Source organism: Sciurus carolinensis, chromosome 13 (assembly GCF_902686445.1).
Source record: "Sciurus carolinensis chromosome 13, mSciCar1.2, whole genome shotgun sequence".
Lineage (NCBI taxonomy): Eukaryota > Metazoa > Chordata > Mammalia > Rodentia > Sciuridae > Sciurus > Sciurus carolinensis.
Genome location: NC_062225.1, coordinates 24,228,576 through 24,247,210, shown reverse-complemented (window position 1 = coordinate 24,247,210; position 18,635 = coordinate 24,228,576). Strand labels below are relative to the sequence as shown.

Here is an 18,635-nt window from a genome sequence, read left to right as displayed (position 1 = left end):
CTGAAATGGCCTACCACCATGAAGAAAGTGGGCTTTAAATCACAGGGGGCTTACTCGCATAGTACTAGGTAACAAAATCTGGGGCAAGTGTGTGGAGGAGGGGAACATTCAGCTAGGATAATGTGAAGGAGTAGAATAGATAATAATCATTCATGAACATTTTCCCTAAGATCTATATCTGAATTAGTTTCATATTTTTTACCTACAAAACCTGCCTTGGACAAGCTAGGAATTCAGAAAATTCTTGTTTTATTTTATATATATTTGTGTTTGTGTGTGTGTACACACACACACACACACACACACACACACACATATACGTGTATACATATGTATATGTGTGTGCATATATATGTGTATATATATAATGGGGGTGGGGAAGAACAGTTACTCATTCAAGGGCAGGATGGATATTGTAAGAGTTTTAATATTTCTGATTGTCTCAGGTAATTAATTTGATGATGAAACCAGTTACATTCAAGTTTGTTGTCTCAAAATGCAATTTATCTTTGACATCTTAGGTGAAATAGTTTCACTTAAGTATAGTTTTTGTTTTTATCTTTTTAAAAATTTTTATCCTATTATTTTCTGTTATAATTTTTGTTTTTAAAAATTTTCCACATTTTTATTGGTGCATTATAGTTGTATATAGTGGTGGTATTTGTTGCTACATATTTGTACATGCACACGATTTAAGTATAGTTTTATCTTGATCCTTCTCCAACAAGTCTTGCTCTCTACCAGTGTTTTTTTTAAATTGTGCTAAAATATACATGACCTAAAATCTACCATTTTAATAATCTTGAAGTCTGTAGTTTTGTGACATTAAGTACATTCACATTTTTGTGTAACCATTACCACCATACGTCTCCAGTAATGTTTTATACTCCCAAACGGAGCTCTGTAGCTATAGAATTTTTGAACTTAAAATTTGTGTCCCAGCATTGATGAGCAAAGGAAATTTTATGTGTCGAGGAACTCATTGTGATCTCTTTGCAGAGAAGAAAAATAGACAAAGGAAAAAAAAGTAGAATTTGCCTGACAGCTTTTTAATATGAAAAGTAGATTGTCTCAAATTTTATACATAGGTTTTTCTGTTTTTTCAGTTTCCTTCAGAAATTTGTTCAGAATCAAACATTGGGAGTAGACTTTGTCTCTCAAAGTTTGTCTGTTTTTTGGTGGTTGATACAGGTAACTTGTGTGTGTGTGTATGTGATGAAGACTGTGGTCTTTGTTGTCTACAAGATACTTAGAAAACTGTATTTTTAGCTTAGATTTTCTGTAAAGGCTTTAAAGGTTGAAGTGTGGCTTGAACCATGATGGTTCTCAGTCTACTATTAAGGGTTATCCTTAAATATGATAGTTTTATCCTGCTTCCAGATATTTTGAGGATAAGGAGTTTTGCTTTTTTAGTACTTTAACATTATTTTTTAACATAGGTTAAAATCTGCTATTAATTTGTATCTCTCCCTTACTTCTAAATAAATCATAAAAAAAAACAAGCAAGTGCCAGAAACTAGTATGGCCTTCTTCCCAACGGAATGACTTCAGCTCTTCTCAGTCTGCTAAACATATGGATCTCCCAGCTGCCCTGATGAAGAAGCCTGTTACCTAAATGGGCATATATTCTGTTTGACTTTCTTGGTAGGTATTCAAGAGAGTTTGGTTTATTAACATTGGAGAAGGGAATGATTTATAGCAGTAGTTCATAAACATTTTAGGGGCATAAACCTTTCAAGAAACCAATGAAAGTCATGAACCCTCTCTTTAGCAAAATTATAATGTGTACATAAATTTCATAAAATATCAGACACTCTCTGAAATAAATTATATGTCCCTTGTGGGAGTCATTCAGGTTATTAAAGTACAGTGTTAATGTCAGAATTAGTGGAATATTCTGGGAGGATCCTTTTCTAGTTTCTTCATGATTTGTGAAAAGTACACAGTAGGAAATGTTGAATAAATTGTAACCATTTCAGTTTAATTTTATACTGCCAGTGAAAATGGGTGCTATCTTCATGAACACATTGACAAATAGACTCAGATGTTGGTAAACTTTTCTGAGTATCAACATTTAGATAGCAGATAGAGAGGTGTCAGAGAATAAATAGACTGGTATTGATTGTATTTTGCTCCAGGCAGTGGTAAATTTGGATAAGATTATATTTCCAAATTTTGGACTTCTCATGTGTGCTTTCATCACTTGTTCTTTTCTTCCCAGATTGCTGTTGTGTGGGTAGATGAAATGGGGAAGGACACAATAGCAAGGACAAATTTTGAGTTGAAAAATTTAGAGGTAGCATATTATGAGTAAGCTTAAAATTTGTATCTACTTAAATATTAATATTACTTGATAAAACATATAAAGGCATTTTACTTTGGTGAAGACTTTGCCACCTTCTTTTTGGAGAAAATGCCCCTTTTTCTTTATGGGTAACCTTACCTCTTAACCAATGTCATAGAGAAGCTGAGTGCTGTTAGCTAGAAACTCTTGACTTCCAGCATTCTTATTTTGCTGTCTTTGACTCTACCATTCTTTATTTCTATAATTCAGGTTTCTTAGCAAGAGGCTATCCCTCCCCCACCCCTTGGGACAGACAACCTAGGGTAGTCTTTCGTCCTTGTTCTTTCAGTTAATTCCACTTTTCCTCCCTTTATTTTTTAACTTCACCTTCTCTAGTGACTTTCCACTTAGCGCTTGACATGTCCAAGTCTCCGTCTTCTTTTGGCCTTATCACTGCACTACCTTATCCTCTTCCCAAACCATCTGATGCTTTTCTTCCCATAATTCCTTTTTCATCGAATGGCTTTATCATCGACCCAAAGTAGAAATCGGCTATGCTAAGAAAGTTAAACTTTTGTCTCTCTATATATGTCCTCGATGGGGCTTACTTTAGGGATGGAAAGGAGAATGATAAGATTTGTTGTGGGGCTCTCTTTAGTCCTTCCTTTTATTTGATTGAGGTCAGTGTCTTAGCTGTAGTGATTTAAAGGTAGTAAGTAAAATATTGTGGAATGGTGGAGCAGTATACATGATATTGTAAAGTACAAATGCATTGTATTAATAAAAGCAAAATATTAGAACCATGGAGACTTTTACTTTCTGGGATAGTTAGTAACCCATAATGTGTGGAAACAGGTGGACTAAATAGCTTGATGAGGCTCTTTTTTCAGCTTTACTGCATGACCTAGTGCATGGCAGCTCACTAGAGCCTTCAAAAAAATCTGATAACTTTTCTTCAAATATTTTCACTTTTTCAAAAAATTTCTTCAGAGGAAGTAGAACACTTATGCCCAATATACCAATATTTATATTTTTAAGTTGTATATGTGTACAGCTTTCATTAACTCTAGTTAATGAAAAGGCAGTCATAAGCCTTTTTGATTAAGGAAATTCTTCAGTAAAACACTTTTGTGTTTGCATGCCATTTATATGGTTTATTACCTACATATATAATCACATATAGATATATGTGTGTGTGTGTGTGTGTATTAGCTAGTATCTAGGGCAAGATATATATATATATATATATATGTATATATATATATTTAGGGAAAGGTTTATTGTTAATAAGGAATTTAAATTCCTTTTGCAGATAATTTTTGGTAATTTCAGATATTTGGTGTTCTTTTCTACCAGATCTGATCATTTTATTTACTACATAATATATTTGACCAGGGGCTCTCACCAGCTGTGTTGGTTTTCCTTTATTTTGTAAAAAATGATCCTAAAATGTAATGACTTAAAACAATACTAACTTTACTGACTTGTTGTTTCTTATGATTCCATAGATTAGTACTTTAGGCTGCTGGAGAGGTTGTCTGCTGGCCTTACCTGGAATCTTTGCTGGGACAGGCTGGCAGTTGGTGCTCATTGTCAAACTGGCTTTCCTGGTTCCCTATATGATCTCTCATCCCTTAGTAGGCTAAAGTGTTCATCGTAGCAGGGTTATCTTGTTGTAGAAAAGAGAACTTAAACTCCTAGGCCTCTTCAGACCTATGTACCAGAATTTGACAATGTCCATTACATTCTTTTAGTTGGAGCAAGTCTTAGAGCTAATCCAGACTGAAGAGGATTGAGAAATGAATGATCTCTACCTTTTTCTAGGAAAAACAGCAGTGTTATGTTGCAAAGGGACATGAACACAGGAAGGCATTATCCATTGGGAACCATCATTATAGTAGTTTTAGCATACTAGACTGAGGATAATCCTATTTTCTTGTGAATTGCATATGGTAGCATTAAAATTATTATTTTCATCCCCTAGTGATGTTTTAAGAATATATTAAATCCATTTGACCATTTTATTTACAAGTTTAACTAAAACCAGGTAACTTAATCTAATTTTATTTAACTGAGCATATATAATGTACTATATCACAGTAAAATGAAAGAAAATCAGCAAATGAGAGTATTACTCTCAAGCATTCTGTACTGTCTTTCCTCTGTATAGTGGTGGCACATGACTGATATATATAGAGTAAAAGTACCACTGTGATACCCTAAATCAAATGTTAGTAAAGCTTAGTTTCTTTCTTTCTTTCTTTCTTTCTTTCTTTCTTTCTTTCTTTCTTTCTTTCTTTCTTTCATTTATTTATTTTTTATTTTAAATGAAAATAGGGGCTGGGGATGTAGCTCAGTAGTAGAGTGCTTTCCTAGCTTGCCTATGGCTGTGGGTTTGATCCCCAGCACCACAATACAAAACAAACTAAAACAAAAGAATAAAATAAAGTACCAGTGGATTGTTTTTGCATAACCTTGGGGAATAGACACACACCCCACTTTGGAGACTACCTGTGTAAATGATATGGAACAGTGAAGGCCATGTGCCTGTGGCACTGGTATGCCTGTTGGTGTCAGCCCTGACACGTGATTCAGATGACCCTTCCACGGCACTGGATGGACTAAGCCTGAGAGACCTTCATAGCGCAGTGGTCAAGGTCAGACTTCACAAAGAGATTATAAATGGCACATGAGATAAAATTCACTTGTTTGTTACTTGTGTAAGAGGTGGGATGTTCATGCATTTTAGGAGTGTGTGTGTGTCTTATTGGCAGTGGTTTTATGTATGTGGGGGTGTATATGAGGGAGTTTGGGAGATTCTGGGCTCCTATCTCTGCTTTAGTAATTTTTCTTTTCTTTTGTTTTAAAATTATCAGTGGTAAATTTCCTTTGGTTTCCATGTTCAAAGAATAAGTTTAAGAATATTTTCATATATTTTTAACTTATGCTTATGACAGGAAAGGAAAACAAGTGTTTATTCCCAGTGTATGAGGTTTGCTTTAATCCTTTTCTTTACAAAATCCAGTTCTCTGGTTGCAGTATCTTGATATGTGTGGCTTTGTTGATCCGAGTTAGTTTTTCCTACATGACTCTTTTATAGGGATTCTATTACAGGAAGTTTTTGCTTTTACTAAGTTCACTACTGGAAAAGCTTGGCTAAAATTGTAGTGTATTCATAGCTACTTCTCTTTTACCTATACTTTTTCTTGTGTTCTGTAACTAAAGAGAGTGCTTCTTCCATGCAGCCAGCAGGATTAGCAGATGGCCAAGCTGAACACCAAAGCACCCAGCCTTCTTCCCTGTTTGACCCCATAACCTCTCCCCTGGTTGGCAGTGTGCTGGTGTTGACAGTTCTTCTGGTTCAGCCAAAGGTGAAAGATAATTGCTTGTGGAGCAGCGGCTGGGATGGTATGTGTTTTTGCAGCAGGCATCCCCACCCCCGTCCCTAGGCAAAACTTTGAATCTGGTGCATATTTCAAAGCATGTGTTAAATTTTATGTGATACTGATTAAAATGGAGGGCTCCAGGGTGAATTGGCAGAGCCCCACAACTGCATCTGCCAAATGACATACAGAGAAATGTCTTGCTGCAAATGGAAGGGCTGAAATCTATCTCAGCAATATGCAAGTCTGAAAAGCAAAGGTGACTGTGGCCACGTGTGTTTTGTGGCCTGTGGAGCATCCAGGATTCTTTAGGAGCTCTTTTGTTATGGTGGCATTTTTCTTTTTATTTTCCTTCTTCAAACAACAATAGCAAAACCCATACGTAAACAATAGTTCACATTACTCTTTCCTCCAGTTCCCCCTTCTCATTGAATATTTGCTTAAAAAATGAGCTTGGACTAAAGACACCGAAGCTAGGTTTGTGGGTCATTGAGATGAAATCTGTGAAGTGTATTCTTGAAGGATGCAAGCTCCTTTCAAAGCAGACAAGTTCATATCCAGAGCTTCTAGATTTAAGGTCTCTTCATGATGTCCAGGCCCATTTAGAAAGAAACATGCATTCGTGTTATAGAGTTAGATAACACATAGACAGCCTTAGTGTATCAGGTCACGTTTCCGTAAACATCTTGCTCCATTTTTATGACAGGGTGAAAATGGAGAAACCATTGGGTTCTTTAAAGGGATTTAGATATATTGTTAGGGAAGCAGAAAGGGTAGGAATTTAGGGGAGGAAAAAGGATAAATGGTACCCATAAAACAAAAAAACAAAAAAGTTACAGAAATTGGTAAAAAAGAGAGGTTGAATAGAGAGATAGCCAGGCTTATAATTCGTGGTTGAATCACAGGGAACAGATAAAAGATGGGGATTATGAAATGTAGAGTAGGTAGAATATATCAGTGTGAAGCAGCCACAATTATATTGAGTTTTGGAATTAAATAATGCCCCTGAATGTATTTCATCACATTCTCTGCTTCAGAATCTCTGATCTCCAGATCCTGAAAAATTATTTGATCCTGCTCTTGAAAAACTTTGCAGCAAAGAAAAGCACTGTAGTGTATATAGCAGATACTGAATTGGGAAAACAAATATGCTTTATCATTCAGAACTTGTTTTCATAAAGGCTTTTTAAAAAGTTGCAAGCCTTAAGCACATTCCAGTTTTCCAGTTGAGACCATCAGAGTCTGTTTTGCTTTTTCAAGTTTGCTGTGCTTTATATTTCTTTGTTAACTCGAATTGCTCCTCCTTCTCTTCCTTCTGTTCTTTTTTGAAATGAGGGTAAGGAATATGCAGGGAAAAGAAAAAGAAGATGCTGGGTTTTTAAAAATGCTGTTTTGGAGCTTTTATTGAATTTCATCAATTTCTCCTTCACTTTCCTTTGGTGTTAAGGCCCAGTCACAGGAGTTCTTATTTCTAAAGTATATTTTTGACTTGAATTATTTAAAAGGTGGTTTGGGGTGAGACTAGTCTTTTTTTTTTTTTTTTTTTTTTTTTTTAAATCTCTCCTGGAATACTTGGTTGAGTCGAGTAGAACTTGCCCTGAGAATATTAGTATTGACTTCATGTGAAAGAAGTTTGAAACCCACGATTTTACTTAGTTTCTTCTCCTGGGCTTTTGTAGAATATTTTGAACAAAGAGAAAAACACATATGGAATATGGTCAGCCACTAAGTTCTAGTGAATGCCACTTCTTTCTAAGGATTGTCTTGGAGTTCCAAATGGGTCACTTACTAAATGGAAGCTTCATCTTCTGGGAAGCATTCTTAATTGATAAGGACGAGGAAGATTCTACATACTTCTTTGTATAGTGAAACTTGTCAAAGAGAAACAGAAATAATAGAAATGGAATTTGGAATTCGTCAGTACCTCACTAATTTATTTTATGGGTAAAAATTATCATTGTTTAGTAATGTCTCTGAATTTGAATATAATTTTTAAGAAATGTTGAGATTTAGTTATCTTAATGATTCATATTTCATTGATTCTTTTAATCAACAAATACCTGTCACATGTATATTAAAGACAAGTTATTATACAGTATGTCGGATGGTGATATATGATACGGAAAAAGTAAAGCAGGGAAGAATTAGTGTTTATTTTGAATTAGGTAAGGTATTCAGTTCTTTAGATAGATATGTAAAAATTAAAATGCTGATATTCTGCCAGAGTTTAAACTATGTTGGGTTGACAGAGCTTACTGCTGCTGCCTCTTGCATAAACCAAATTCTGACTATAAATAACTATTTAATAAGCAAATGGGCATAAAATTTTATATTTGTCCTTGGCATTTTTCGTAGTATCTTTGACTAGTACAAAGCTAAATACAATAGCAGGTCACCAAATTTAAAAAAAAAAAAATTTTTTTAAAAAGGAGTATTTGAAACTTCAAGATCAAAGATTATATGTATTATAAATTTATATATTAAGTAAAAAGCAGATATGAATGTTCTTCCTATTTTTGTTGCAATTGACATCTTTGAGAAGTGAATTCATTTTTAGACAGGTTGGTGGAAAACAGTGCTGTTATTTTATTTCAGGACTGGAAAATTTGAAATCATTAAGTCTTTGGTTAATACTTAGAATTGTGTCTTATTTCATTCCATGATAGGTTTTTTGAGGTAGATTGGGTGAACCCCATGGAGGTGTTTTCCAATTTTGTCCTTTTATGTGCATTATCTTGGTTTATGACATTCACAGACTCTCAAAGTGTATGTGTTGGTCAAGATTTAGTCAAGGGGGCAGAACCCCTAGGAGAGTGCTTAGTTCCCACAACCTCATCATGTCAAATGTCTAGGTGGGGCTATTGTCTTTGTTTCCTGTTGGAATTTGAAGTTCCCCAGGGAAGTGGTCAGGAACAGAATATGAATATAAAATAGGGTATCACTAAAGACAAACTTGAACCCAGAAGGATGGACTGAAATCCTGTCAGTTTTTCCTACCTCTTATCTTCATGATGTGGGTAACCTGCTGGAAAAGCTACCCTCTCATGAAGCTAAATACACATGGGACCAGGGAGAAGCTGAAGAAGGATCCAGTAAAAGGGAGAATAATTGCAGTATTGACTCTGCCCTATGCTGACAAGCTTAGCTGACAGAGAAGGACATTATGTGTGAACCACAGGATACTTGGTCTTCATTTTCTCTCTCTTGCACAGAAATGTCTGTCTCTTGTGTTATACCCTAATGAGAAGCATATACAGAAAGGAATTCTGGGCAATGTAGTTACGTGTAGCCAAATTGACCCATTACAACTTAGTGTCTGTGATCCCAAGACCCTATAGTAGGGTTGGAAGTACAGCCTATGGTGAAACATCTCTAGAGGTTTTGTAGTTGTCATTGATATTTTTGTAAAGTAGGTTGGTGATCTTTCTTCCCTGCCTTATAAGTTAGGAAGTAAGTGATCTGGAAAAACAAAAACAAACAAACAAACAAAAAAATCCCACAACAACTTCTTTGCATATATCAGCTATAGAATCTTGGTGGTAAACTAGTTTGAATTGAAGATTTAGTTCCTATACTTCAATAAATCACCTCTGTCCTGTTGTGAAGAATTCAAACTTATAACATGGCTGAGGCAGAACTGGGATGAGAGGCTAAGTAACATTCCATTGGGTGTTTTATATATGCTTTGGGCAGACAGTCTCCTTCATGGTCCCAGAAAACTTTGGGACACTTTATCATAGCATGCACCTAGATGTGTCCTTTGTTTGCTTGGTGCATTATGAACCAAAAGGGAAAGAAGTCAAACCCCTGTTCACAATTGTGTGTATTTAATCTGAGACAGAACAGTCTGATTGCAAGGAGAAACAGTAGTAGATTCTCCTGGAGAAAAAAAGCACCTGAGTAAGAATTCTGGCAGTTAGCCAGACTTTGCCACAGAACCCAGATAGCAGAAAGGAGCCTGAAGTCAACCATTGTCACCTAGTCTTGTCCCCTTAATCTCACTTCAGAGCCAAGCAGTTGTAGATACTTTGGGATGTGAAAATGAAAGATGACATCACTAGAAATTCTAGTCCTGCTGTTGTGTACCCATCTTTAAACAAGATCGTTAAAAAGGATGACATTTCTGTACAGTAAAGAGGCTTCTGCAGAGATATGCATATGGGTGGAAACAGAAGTTTAGCCACTTTGGTGAGTGAAGGTTTTCAGCCATTAGGTTTAGAGACATGTTTGGATTAACCCAATAGGATGCTCATGTTGAAGGTTCTAGGGGATTTGTTTGTCCTTATCTTTCAGAGATTTAATATTGTAGGTAGGTATTACTTTTAGTTTTGGTTACTTAATCATGAAATAAAATAATATGTGCCTTTTTGCCCAGTTACTTTGGGCTAAAATGCTTAGAACTGGGAATTGGAATAATTAATACAAGCATAGAAGTTAATAAATGGCATGTTTTGAAAGGTTAAAATGGGAATCATGAGCCAGGCACTGTGGCACATGTCCATAATCCTGGCAGCTCGGGAGGCTGAGGTAGGAGGATTGCCAGTTCAAAGCCAGCCTCACCAACTTAGCAGGGCCCCAAGCAACACAGTGAGACCCTGTCTCTAAATAAAATACAAAAAAGGGTTGGAGATGTGGCTCAGTAGTTGAGTACCCCTGAGTTCAATCCCCAGTACCCAACCAACAACAACAACAACAACAACAACAAAGAATCTATAAGAAGTGTTGTTTTTTTTACAATGAATAAGATAGTAACACAAGTTAGCTCAGTTATCCTGGTGTGCATAGCTGATGCTGTAAGTGCTCTGTTTGTGTCCATTTCATTCTTACTCTTCATTGCATGCTGATCAATTCTCCAGGTGCCAGCACTTGCATCTCTTTTCCCTAAGGACTTTCTGTGGAAGTCAGATATGGGTAATTAATGCCACTTCTTCTCTCTTCCTGCTCCCTGCCTTAGTAGCCCTCAACCAATAACTCATGGAGATTGGTATAAAGAATACCTCTGTGCTGTCTCAGAGGTCTTCTGTGTCTTTTCTGAATTCCCCATGAATTAAGTTTCATCATATCTTACTTGCTTGATAACACATCCTATATCGATTCCTTCTTTTTGTGATCTCACTTCTTCATGTCGCTACTACTATTATCACTTTAACTCCGTGAAAGTTATTTCCCAAGCCCTTCCCCACCTCTAGGGTTATCTGAGTGAACACTTGTCTTTGGGGGAAATCTCATTTGCTAGTGTCTTTTGGTTACTTTTTAATTTTTTGTGGGCCTGGGATAATCAAATGACTGGAAGGAAGAATTAGGGTTTTCCCAGCTTGCCAACATTGAGATTGAGGACCTCGGCATTCAGTATGTAAACTCTCATACTTAATCCATTTGCGCAAGGGTATCCCTTTCCTCAATTGTGACAGCTCTCGTACAGTGCAGAGACCCTTATTTTACCTTCTGTAAAGAATAAATCCTCGCCTTTTTTTATGGTGAAGGAGGAACAGTTGCTGGACTGAATGAAATTAGAAAGGTGATCTCAGGGTCTAACTGCTTCTTAAGCAGAATGACTAGCAGCAAAGCCCCTTCAGACTTCATTTTCTGCCTTCCCTTCCAGAGATTTCTACTACTCCCAATATGCTGCTATCATTCTGCCTCTTGACTTTCTCTAATACTTGCTTTTTTTCTGGTTACTGACTGAGTCAACTTCCAAAATTTTGTTACCATTCATTATTTTTCTGTATTTTTTGACTTTGGAGGTTTGTGTTTGTTTTGTTTTAATGGAGTTTTGATTAAGGAGTATACATGTTAAATCTGTTATAGGATTTAGTGTCTATCAAAGGAAGCATAAAATAAAACTGTATAGTTGACACTATTGAATGAAATGATAGGTTGCATAGAGTGCCCCAGTAGTTGATAATTTATATTTTTTCCAGCGTCTGAGGAAAAACATTTTGTGTTAGTCAGCTTTCTGTCACTACAATGAATATCTGAGATGTTAACTCATAAAAGGGAAGTTTTCTTTTGTCTCATAGCTTTGGAGGGTCTAGTCCATAATTGATGGGCCTCATTGATTTTGGGCCAGTGGCAGGACAGCACATCACAGTGTGGAGTGTGTAACAGAACAAAACCACTCAACTCTTGGCTGGGGAGCAAAAGAGAGGGTGAGGAAGGTTGTGGTCCCAGTATCCCCTTTAAGGCCATTCCCACAAGACCTGAAGCCCTCCTACTAGACCTTACCTCAATAATGCCAAACGGGAAACCAAGCCTCTATCACATGAGCCTTTGGGGGACACTTAGGATCCAAACTATAGCACATTTCAAGCAATTATTTCTTTCCAGACTATTCATAAAATGCTACCAAGTATTTTTTCTTAAAACACAAGAGTGAAAGTTGGGGAAGGAATTAAGATTTTATGATTTTTGTGTATATGGAACATGCATTCTCTTTGTAGGATATATTGCCCTAACTAGTATCATTTTAAGTATAAGTGGTATTTATATGTATTGTAGAAGATCTCCTCTTTGTTTGCCAGGAGGAATAAGACAATAAAAAAAAAATCAATCCTTAGTATTGCTTGTATGAGAAGTTCAAGTCTTTGGATATAAATAATTTATAAAATTGGTTAATTTTATAGGTGAAGTAAACAAAGAATTGAGAATATTCCTTATGGTTACACTGTAGTCTCAAAACAGAACACTAATTGTTTATCTCTGAAACCTGGATTTTTCCAGATACTGCACCTTAGCAGTATCTGGAAAAAACAAATAACAAACAACAGAACAAGAGCAAAATCCTGTGATTTCTTCCTAACTTGATTTGCTTCAGTAGGGTTATCAGGTCATAATTGTACATTCTAAAATGACTATTAAAATGGTAATTTTTTCTCTAAGAGTATATCCTTTCTCGGCCCCTTGATATTGTCTATTAACTTATTCAGTAAATTTCATATATGACATGTTTGTTAAGTTATAAAATTCTGCGTGTGGTTTTTCTGTCATAATTCTTTGAGTCCTCAGACTTACAAGACTGAGCCTATCTAAGGAAATCCACTTCTCCATCCTCCAGACTCCCTCTATGATGAAACTTAAAAGAAAAACTCTTGGCTGAGTCTGAATGCTGAGAACCAGCTAAGTGGTTTTCTCTGTCTGGAGAAAATTGGAAAAAGGGGATTATTAAGCTCAGAAAATGTAGTTGTTGATGGAATTGCTGACAGACTGGTCCTGCTTGATGCCACTGTCTTGAGAAGTCTATCAATATTAGACACATTGTAAGAGCTTCTGCTTATGTACAAGTTGTATCTTGTAGACTTGTCACATATAAATAAACCTCTTCAAAAAATGTTAAGTGATTTCCATAAAAAACATTTATTCTGGTCTCTTTCTTAAGTCAAATGCTTGTTGTTTATGGCTTCCTGTATCCAACAGTTCCTGATTGTCTCAAAAAGCAAAACATGTCCTGCGTGGATTAAGCTGCTGAAATGCCTTTCAGGCATTGTTTATGAGTCTGCACTCTTTATTTTCAGAGAGAAAGCGAATACTTTAATGTCTTCCATATTCCATAAATCTGTCCTGTGCTACAATTCGAAACTATGTGTGTTTTTGTTAGGAGGTACTTCTGGTTGTACTTAGAGTAGAAAAGCTGCCTAAAAATGTTAGTGAATATTTGGGTGGTGGTGGCAGACTCTTCTAAAGAGGATTTAGTACTGGTTGGAACCACCGTTGGTTTTTTGGCTCAAGAAAGCAGTTACCAAAGGTGCTATTAAAATCAGTGAGTAGTAGTGTGACCATTCTTCGATTGCTTTGCATCAGTGAGTTTCCTGTTGGCTCATCCTCAGGAACCAGTCTTCCTGTGGGCAAGCTCGCTAATCCCCCACTTCTGACTCTCCTGCTAAGTTACATGCATGTCCAGTGTGCCTGTCTAGTGACGGGAATAGAAGAAGTTGACTTGCCACAAAATGAGACTCTCTCTGGAGATCCAGCAAAAGTAAATTTGAGTTGGAGATGAAAGTTTGCTTTTTTCTTCATCACACTTTATTTTGAAATACTTCAGGCATACAGAACATTTGGAAGAATTGTATAATCAACATCAATATTTCCCTGTGACCTAAATTCTATAATTAACATCATACAATATTTGCTTTTTTTGTGTGTCTATCCATCTACAATCAGTCAACCCGTTACATCTTTTTTATGTATTTCAAAGTAAATTTGAGACATCTGTACACTTCACCTCTAAAATATAAGTATGCAAAGTATTAGAACTTAGTAGTTGATTATTTTTTCTTTTTAAGATTAAATTTAAACGCTACAAGATGTATAAATCTGAAGGGAGTTTTTGACAGATACATACACCCATTTAACTTCAACCTCAGTTAAGCCATAGAACATTATCATCACCCTGGGAAGTTTTCTTATGCTCCTTTCACCTCAGTCTTCTCCCCAGAGGCAACTACTGTTCTGATATTTTTCCCAGCATAGTTTTGCCTATTATAGAATTTCATATACATGGAATCAAATAGCATGTATTCTTTTATATAAGACTTCTTTTACTCAGCATAATGGTTTTGAAATACATCTCTGTTGTTAGTTTCAGTAGTTCATTTCTTTACATTAATGAGTAGTATTCCCTTGTATGAATTTACCATTTTCTTTATTCTCATGTTGATGGATAACTGGGATGTTCCAGTTTTGGGTTATTACATATACAGTTACTATGAACATCCTTATACAGGTCTTTTTTGGAACATATGTCCCATGTCTTGGTAAATATACCTAGCAGTGGAATTCTGAGTCAGAATTCTGTGAGGTATTGCCAAATATATTTACAAAGTACCATTTTGTACTTCTTCAATTAATATATGAAAGTTCCAATTGCTCTACCTCCTTGCCAACAGCATTTGTTGTCAGACTTTTACTTTATTGTGGTGGGTATGTAAGTGTTACCTAGTTGAGGTTGACATTTGATTTTGGTTTAATGTGGGAAATGTGTAAGAGACAGGAGAGATCTAAAAACAGTAGTTGAAATAGCAAATTATCTGCCCTACTATGGGACATGGGTGAAGCAAAGAATGAAGAAAACAAAGGAAAGCAGGACAAAAAGGTGGAATGATAAAGTAAGTTATGAAGGAGTGACTACCTGAAGGACAGCAGGATCACAGTCCCTTCAGGGAGTTGAGAAGAACTGTAGTTGGCTTAGTTAAATTTGGTTGGAACCTCCCCAGCCCCAATAGGAAAGCATCTTCATTATTTTTATATCTATGGCAAGGAATAATATTCATTATTTTACAATTTCACATACTATTTAAAGGTAGTTACCACAGGAATGTAAGAATCACTCAAAATTCCTCTGTTTACAGATAAAAACTTAATATTTTGATGAAAAAAATTCAGATTTTTACCTAGGGATCAATGAAAATCATTCATTTATCCATATATGCATATTAATATATACATGTTTGCAAAAATAGGCTTAAGTCATACAAATTATAGCCTTTTCATTTACATTTTTTGACTATTTAATGCCTGTAAGTATAACTCTACCAAACCATTAAAAATATCATTATATAAATTCATAATTTAACTATTGATGTATTATTACTGGACTTTGGGTTATTTCTAATTTTTGAAAATCAGCCATCTGCTATGTGGGAAGTGCTAGGTGGGCAGGACTGAGGAAAGGTGGAGAATCCAAGATGAAAAAACTTAGTTGTGCCTTCAAGGAACTCCTAATCCAGTAAAATGGAATCAGATGCTAAAAGCTTTCAGAGTAACTGCTTTTCTTGGTATGCAGGGAGTATGTGGTGGTTTGTATGAAAATTCTCTAAGTCAGCCTTAGTATGACTCTATTGCTGGTCAGCTTGTTGTCAGTATACCTGGGCAGCAGCATTGCCAAGTTTTGGTTCAATTTGGTATTGTAAGAAGAATAGTTAAGTAGTTGCACTTGGCAATAGAAAACTGTTCCTCTGGTTTTCCGATGTTCTCCGGAACCCTGGAATTACAGGAGAAATTTATAGTGATTTGTTGAAAGAAAGGATAATTATGGAGAGTATGTCATTTCCAATGTTTATGTGAAATCCCACAATAAGATCTGGAGGCCATGCCAGGCCTGATGTCGCTTACCTGAAATCCTAGTAGCTGGGGAGGCTGAGATAGGAGGATCACAAGTTTGATGCCAGCCTCAGCAACTTAGTGAGACCCTGTCTCATCAACAACTAAACAAAACAAAACAACAACAAACAAAAAAATTGGAGGCCTGCTATATAAAACAATACCACAGAATAACTTCAAAACATTTGTACTCAGTATGTGGGATCAGGATGGATTTCCTCCTTATGGTTTTCTTTATAGTTATTTTTGAACCAAATTAAGTTCAAATATTAATGCTCAGTAACTGTCACCTGACATTAAGTGTTTTAAAATTATTGACTGAACAAGTAGTTCTGCTTTTCTTCTGTACATTTTCCTTATCGTGTGATCACCCTGATGGTTTATATGAGCCTGTTATTTTTCTTTTCCAAGTTCCTTTAAACAGGTTTTCCTTAAAGAAACTTCCTGGTGAGTTTTCTTTCAGAATGGGTTGTAATTAAAAGAGGTAAAAAGAGAAAGAAGAGGTGGAGAATATAATATGAAAAGAAAAAAATACCTACCCAAAGTATGTCTAGTAGTTTAGCTATGTCTTAATGCATCTGAATTTTATCTTCTTTCAATGGTGATTCTCAACTTCTGGTATTTTGTTTCTTAAATGGAATGAATAATAAGTCAGCTAAGTCAGTCTATCCATTTGTGAAAAAGAAATCTTAGGAAGAAAGAGCAGATGGTTGGAGCCATTGTATTTCTTACCCAGCTGGGAAGGGTACAGTTTTCAAATGTTATTTCCATTGTGTTTAATAGGCTCAAGGGCCTTTTTCTAGCACCTTTTTTATTTGGCCATGTGTTTTGTCCAGCTTGTGGTGGGAAAGAGAACTCTGGTCAAGACTTTGATTCTAGGAATTAGCCAGCCATTGTGACTAGCAAGATTGAAAGCCTTCTCAGACAGACTGTATTAGTTTTTCTTTTTTTAAATACTCTTGTTAGAAATAACTTTATGAACTGAGATTAGACTTTTTTTTTCTTTCTATTTCATGGCTAGTGGAGAGGAAGAACTTAGAATAATTGTTATTTTCTGGTGTATGCCTCTGGCAACAAATGTATTTTTAGTTATTTTTATTGTTTATAACAAATTAGGACTATAATATTGTTGTGACTGGTTTCTTTTAAAAAATTCATGAACATGTGTTTGGGGGCATTCCCTTTCTTACTAGTTACATTCCCATTTACTATTTCTGAACTCTTTGAGTCAAGAAGCTAGTTTTTTTGGTGTGTGTGTGATTAAATGTATCTGGATAACATTTTATATAATTGTTCAAAAATATACTGTTGGCTTGTGTTAATCATTTACATTTGACAGATGCTTTCATTTGTTACTCAATTGATTATCCTATGTGAATATACATTTGGAATTTTAGAAATAGAAAAGGGTATGGATAAGGACTGGGTTTTATTGCTTTCTTGTCAGAAGATTAATTTAGTCAACATTAGTTGAAAGCTTTTATCGTATCAGGTTTTGTGTTTGGGATTCAGACATATAAGAATCTTTTCTTTAAGACTTAGAAACTAAGCATGTCACACTAATCATGGATTAAAGTGTGATATTATGCCAGAGGCATAGATATAGAATTTTGGTGTGATCACAAAGGTATCAACATTAGACTTAGATCTAAGTTTTAAGAATGCATATGAATTGGCTTGATAAATAAATGTGAAGTCCTATGCAACGAGTATAGTGTGTTTCAGGGTAGAAAAGATTGTGTTCAAGGAACTATAAGAAGTTCATTGAGGCTTGGGTGAAGGGCATATTTGTGGAAGTGTTGAGAGATGAGAAAAGAAAGGTATGCTGCAATTGGTTCATGATGAGCCTTGTGTTCTAAGTTAAAGGAATCAGAATTCCATCCTTTAGCTAAAAATGAAAGTTTTTAAAGAAATTATTGGTTTATCAGAGTTGTGTGTTTAAAGAGCTGAGCGAATGAAGATGGAGGAGTCCCCCGACAGCAATGGGAGGGTAGTTTAAAGGAGGCACAACCTGAAGGCAGGAAGCCAGTGCTGAGGACCAGTAATCCTGTAGCTGAAGATGAACAACAGTGACTTTTTCCCATTGTTTTTTTGCTTCTGTCTTTTTTCCTAGAATTGGCCTGATCTGAGTCAGAGAATGGTGGAATAAAATAGGGAGGGAAAGGGTTATATTTGGAAAGAAATATCAACAATGATAATGACCAAGATTGAAGTGTTTCTTGCTTGTCATGTGTTGTTCTAAACATCTTTACACAAATTATCTGATTATCTTTTATTCTTTACAACAACTTGAACTAGAACTTTTATTATTTCTATTTTACAAATGAGAAAATAGGCAAAGAGAGGTCAAAAAACTACTTTTCCCCCTGGTCACGTAGCTAATAAAATGGCAGAATCAGGATTTGAACCTAGATTCTTATACTTTAGAGCCTGCAATTTTTTTCCCCAAGCCCCTTTCTTGACCCAATATCAAACTTACAGAAAAGTTGCAGAAATAGCATAGAAATAGCACAAAGTCCATATATACTTTTTCCAGATTCCTGAAATATTAGTGTTTACTGCGTTTGTTTGATCCATTTTTCTCTACATATAACATATTATTTTCCCAAGTTTTAGAGTTTGTTGTAGACACAATGACCCCTTTCTAAAAATACAAGTCAAAATAAATGTACAAACCAAAAATCCTGCATTCTCTTACATAAGCAGGAAATTAATAGTCATGTAGTATTCTTATTCAATCTTTGAGATTTATTTAAATTTTGTAAAAGAATTTGTTTTGGTCCAGGAGTCCATCCAGGGTCATTTGTTCTTGGCCTGTGCTCTTAATCCCTTCCCATGGGCTTGTCACCATTTCTAGCCCTGCCATAACCAGT

The 18,635-nt window shown here is 35.6% G+C and overlaps 1 protein-coding gene and 1 pseudogene across 4 annotated transcripts in view; both read left to right on the top strand.

Moving 5' to 3' along the window:
- Nucleotides 1-18,635, top strand: part of Exoc6b (exocyst complex component 6B) — a 579,628-nt gene that overhangs the window by 125,310 nt on the left and 435,683 nt on the right. The gene's annotated exons all lie outside the window — the stretch shown is intronic.
- LOC124963470 (transformer-2 protein homolog beta-like) overlaps nucleotides 4,804-18,635 on the top strand; it is an 84,743-nt pseudogene continuing 70,911 nt past the window's right edge.